The sequence below is a fragment of the Cryptomeria japonica genome, chromosome 3, assembly GCF_030272615.1.
Source record: "Cryptomeria japonica chromosome 3, Sugi_1.0, whole genome shotgun sequence".
Classification (NCBI taxonomy): domain Eukaryota; kingdom Viridiplantae; phylum Streptophyta; class Pinopsida; order Cupressales; family Cupressaceae; genus Cryptomeria; species Cryptomeria japonica.
The window spans coordinates 348,309,925-348,315,910 of record NC_081407.1 but is presented as its reverse complement, the minus strand read 5'-3'; positions in this window follow the sequence as shown (position 1 = coordinate 348,315,910).

Sequence of the window (5,986 nt, the reverse complement as noted above, 5' to 3'; positions counted from 1 at the left end):
TTCAATTTCGCATTTGCATCTGGAGAGGGACTCACAAATTATTGTTGATGCCATCTTGAAAGGTGAGGCACCTTCATGGAAAATTAACAAATTTATTCAATTAATAAAGAAGGAATTAGAAACATTTAATTTGTTTCTTTTCAAATCTCTCATGTATTGAGATAAGGCAATGTGGTGGTCGATGTCCTTTCTAAAATGCCCACATCACGCAATGATGTAGGCTGGGAGGCTGTGTGGGAGTATTGCTGAGGAGTGGAGTTGGACGAGGGGAGATTCGTACACCGCCAAACGTGAAAGTTTTAATGATCATTTATGGTGTAATTGACAAGGGGTGAAGTGGTGCAATTTATGGCCAAGTTGGGTGGCAGTTTTTTGAATTTTCCAAGTGTTGGTGTGTAGAGGAAGCATTTGAGACAACAACAAAAGGGCATTTGGGAGTGCAACAACTATCAAGGATAGAAGCGAACTTCTCACTTCACTCCATTAAACAACTTGCCTTCTTTGGCAAGATTTCTGATAAAAGGTTTGGGGGTTTATTTAAGTCGATGATCCCAACTTTTTGCAAATTTTGGAGTTGTTTCTTGGCGAGGAGTACCTGCAATCAGATTTTCATTATAGAATGAACGCTAACATTATTTATATGGTTGTCATGTGGGGACCAGTCTTTGGTTTGAAGGAGGTGGTGGTGTGGGTGGCTCGAGCGTGTATCCCAGATCATTCCTTGTGTGGGACGACCTTTGTCAAGGCGCGAATAGTGGTGGGTAAAGGGTTGAGGTGGTAATTCGGTGAAGGCATAATGCAGGATGATACAAAAGTGGAGTTCAAAACATTCATCCCTTGGAACAATGACACAGACTATGAGGTTCGAATGGAAGAGGTGAGTGTGGGGTGGGAGGCTCTGAAGGATTATGTTTGTGAGAAGAAGGTGGAGCTGCATTTGGCACAAGAGGCAAAGAAGAAGGGTGCAAAGTAGAAGACAGGTTTCACTCCTGATGACTTTTGGGTTAATGGCCCAAGCAAGAAGAAGAAAAAAAAACTGTAATCTCGTTTAGTTTCCTTTTTGATATTGGGTAGCACTCGGTTGGGTCTTTTTTTTTAGTTTAATATTTTGATACAATGTAATGGTGGCGGTATGCCACATTTTTTAGGTGGATGGTTTATGGGTTGTAGGTAGGCATGATGTAACTTTGAGTATAGTTGGAATAGTAGTATGGTAGTTGGAGGGTTTGGGTAATATAGTAGTTAGTAGTTTTTTTCATGTTCAAAGACTCGTATAGGTGTTAATCCTTGGGGTTGATAATATGTATGTTTTTATTACTTTAAATTAATAAAATAAAATAAAAAATTATGGATAAAAAGAGTACTAAAAATTGTGAAGATCAATATCTATCCAATAAACTAATCAAAGGATGCGATTCAAGGCTTGAATATCAGCAACATGAAAATCTAAAACTCATATGTAAATCTAAAAAATAAGTTGCCCTAATTGTGGAAAACCCATGATTAGATCCTTCTTCTTTATGATGCCAAAAATCATCTTGTTAACCATGCTTAATAAACCTATCTTACGTGAACTTATAATAGTGATAAATAATTATTAACATTGGCATAAGATAACAACAATAAGGCATAAATCAGAAACATAACATAGGATTTATGTGAAGAAACCCTTGCGAGAAAAAATTCCACCAAGAAGAGAGGACAAGCTTGTATTAAAAAACTAAAAGCGCTTACAATACAATCACTTCCATTCTCCTCTTTGTCTCCACCATAACAAGATATATGTACTTGTGAATGACCTCCTTATGCCTCCCATTCGTCCTTCATTCTTGCAAAGAAAACTACATTCAACTATTCCATATTCTATTACATATAAAATCTACAACCAAAGGTTGAATTTATAGAATGGCAAGAGCTCTAGCACCACCAATAAAATTTTCCAAAGAGGATTCTTCATTACTCATGACCACAACCATTGGAATTCCTCCACGAAACTAAAAAAGACATCATTTTAGATTCTAATACCTTCCCTACAACATAGACAACTATACTTACAAGATAAACATTACATTAAATAAAACAAATGACTGGAAACCAGGAGACACTCATTGCCTCTTCCATACTCCCACTTAGAGAAGCCCATAGGTCACTCTTTTTCCACTTTCTTAAGGCATTAAATATCTTATTCTCGACATCCATAAGTGGGGAAAATAATATCAAATAGTTGTGTTCACAACTCACTTTTATTGTTAACTCATCACCCCTTATGAATGTATTACAAACAATGGTGAGAATTAAATATTACAAATTATTTTTCCAATAGATCCTAAGTGTCTTATTGATGCAGGAGCATCCCCAATCAATGAGCAATCTTGCATCAACCAAAAATATTTCCTTTCAGTTTTGTTCCTGTTCAAGTTCAGTGTTTTAGTTTCTCTGTTGTTCCGGTAGCTGGTTTCTTTTTCGTTGCAGATCATATTTTTGGTCTCCAGGCGTGTTTTTATGCTTAATTCCAAATTCTCGGTCCATTTGGATTCTTTTCTGGTGAGACGTTGCTTCCGGTTTCACTGTTCTGGTTCCCAGAGCAGTTTTTGAGCTTAATGGCTAACTTGTTGATTTCTTCTCATGCTGAGCGATCTCTTGGCGTGTGGAACTATTTGAGGTCTTGCTCGATGATCCTGAGTCCTTGGTTGACCTTCTTGTTGATCCGCACTCCTTGGTTGTTCTTTTCCGGAGGAATTTCCTTTCATTCTTGGGGCTGACCTATTTACACGTTTCATTTTCCTGTCTTGGTAAATGTAATCTTTTGTGGCCGACCCAGATATGTTCTCAAGGGTATAAATATTGTTATATGAGATCCTTAATAGGCAGTTAGAGGTTTATGAGTTCCTAGTTACGGGATTGATAATTTGGAGGTCTCTCAAAGATCCGGATGGATTGTATTCTGGCTTGTTAGCCTGCATGTAACCAGTTGATTATCAGATGATTTATGATGAATATATGATGGTGCGAAAATATGATTATATTATTTTTCAATGTGTTGTTGTTGCTTCCATTGTGTAACTCTTGATGCATGAGCTGGTTTGTTCTCTTTGAGGACACACCGGATTATGGTTGCACCAACTGGTATCAAAGTTGGTTATGAACCAATTGGTGGAAGAGCTAGTTGCAAACCTTGAGGCATTCCCTTGGGTGAAATGATCGTCGAGTGGAGGTAGGTTGCGAGTGTGTTCAATAGATCACCGAGTGTGAGGTATTTGAAACCGGCATTCAAATCACCGAGTTGAGGCAGTTCAACAGAGCAAAGGAGGAGATGCCGCCTAGAAGGATGAACACCGAAGTGTAGAGCAGATGATGGAGGATTTCAAGAATGAGATGAGGAACGAGATCCGAATCGCATTGGTTCGTTTGCGGAGGAATCCAGACTCTGAGGATGAATATGAAGAAGCTAGAGAAGAGCTTGAGGCGGAAGAGGTTGAAGGGTCGGAAGACAGAAGAGAAGAAAGATTTCTTAGAGCAGTGGCACAAGCAAGTAAAATACAAAAAATTGGAGATTTCAAACTTTTCCGGGATGCTGAAGCCGGAAGATTTGATTGATTGGATCGGAGAGTTGGAGGACTACTTTGAATTTGAGGATGTTAAGGACCCGCAGAGGGTTAGTTTGGCACAAACTAATTTGAAAGGGCATGCTGCCTTATGGTGGAAAGAGTTGCAGAGAGACATCATGGAGAATGATGTAATGAAGATCACCCGGTGGATGATAAGTTGAGACTTTGTCAGATTTTTATCATCAAATCTCTTAGGTTTTTGACATCTTTTGGTTTGCATAGTAGTAGTGATGTATTGTATATTGACTATATGTATTCCATGTGTTAAACTTGAACTTATGAAATCATGTTTGAACTTTGTCGGTCTATTCCTGCAGCAATTTATTCCTACAGCCATGCCATTTATTCCTGTAGCCATGTGATTTGTTCCTGTTGCTATGCAGATTATTTAGGGTAATATCATATGTGAATTAATAGATGTGTTAATTAAATAAAATCTATATGTATATCCTTGTATGTTGTTTTTGTTGTAGTGTAGGTAATAAATGATGTTGCAGTGGATATTCTCCTTTCGCGCCTGAAGAAGGAAAGATCACGTAAGAGATAACTGAAGATCAAATTGAAGAGGAGTTGAGCGAGCGCAAGGTACGGCATAGGTAGAGTAGCCAGACAACACTACTGAATTCTAACTTTAGTGGGCATTGAATTTGCAAAACACCGCCACGGCATGCAAAGACTGTGGTTCGGTTTAGATCCACGTTTCCTACAGCCAAGCTCTAGTTATCTTCTTTATCAGTCAATCATCCGCCTCTTCTTCTGGGCGTGATTTGTGTTGTCTATTGTAGTTGATCTTCTCTTTATTAATAAGCTCTTCCTTTTTCTTAGAGGTTAGACAGAAGAGAAAGGAATAGAGCAAAGGATTTTTAATAAGCATTCTTAAGTTTCTTTTCAAAAATATGTAATCACTTTCCAGAAGCAATGAATAAAAATTATGTTGTTTTGATCCGTTAAAGGTAGTTTTCTGGAAGCTTGATATCACTCATCCAAGGGGGGCCACTTGGTGAGTGATCATGTTTGTGCTCATTGAAATTAGTTTTTCTTTAGTTGTAGTAGAAGTTCTTGCTTTGACTATTCCTACAGCCATTGGAAATAGATCCACTGACTGTTCCTGCAGCCAAGCCAGAACAGAGTAATTTTTGTTATCTATATTAAATCTTTCCAACATTGTTTTTATAAGTTTTTCGTGTAGCCTTTCATAGTTTCCATTCTTGCCTTTCCTTTTCGCATAATGTTAGTTGTTGCAGTAATGTAGAATAGCCATTTAGGAACTTAGTGCATATATAGTGCAAACCCATTTCAAGTACTACATCCCTGGGTTGATAACTAAATGAGCACTAGCCATGAAAATAGTAACCTTACCATATGAATGTCCAAACTTCGGGTTGAGACTCCAATTAGAGTTATTATTATTATTGTTGGAGTAGACATTTTTGGCATCGTTGTCGGGGATGGTGTCAAACTAAGAACCTCTTATGGTTATTATTCTTTTTAGTTAATTATTTTGGTATACCTGATCGTTTGAAAAATTTCATGAATCTGCATGCATAGAAGAAGAAGAGACCCTACAGGTAGATTCCTGCCCACTCATTCTAGTCATGCAGAAGATAATTTCCTAGATATAAATCCGTTTGCTAAACTTTACCAAGCCCCATAGAATTTGAACCACCCTACATCTGAATTTCCGGAAGGTAGTCTTCAATTCCTTTTTGGTCTTCAAGAAGAAGAATTTCCTATAGTAACAACCCCCACAAGTCCAATGCAAGGGAACCCACCTCCTGGTAGGAATAATCCACCACCACCACCAGGTCCAACATTTGAGTTTCCCATATCTAATCAGCATGATAATGCTAATCTCAAGAACATTCCAACATCATCACTCCCTAAATTCTATGGATTGGTGACAAAGGATCCAGACACATTTTTGTTTGAGTTTGATGTTCTCTATAGGAGTTTTGACTATACTACAGATGCCCATAGACTCAAAAAATTTCCTGCCACTTTGAAGGAGTCATCCTTGAGATGGTTTATGAGCTTGGGTAGTAGCACAATCAATACATGGGATGAGATGAAACGGTTGTTTCTTGCAAAATACAAAGATTATTGTAGAGGTACTAATCGTCATGGTGATGATATCTTTAGAATGACACAAACTGAAGATGAGAGTCTTGAAGATTATCTGGAAAGGTTCCTGTTTAGTGTCAAAAAGTCCAAGCATGGTACTCTCAATGAAGATTCCCTCAAGTTGATATTTTTTAGGGGAATCAGTGATGAATGCACTGATTCTTTGGATCTTATGGGAGGAGGTGACATTACACAATCCACTTGGGCTGAAATAGGACAAATTTGCAAGAAGTATTCCAGATCTACTTCTAAGAAGA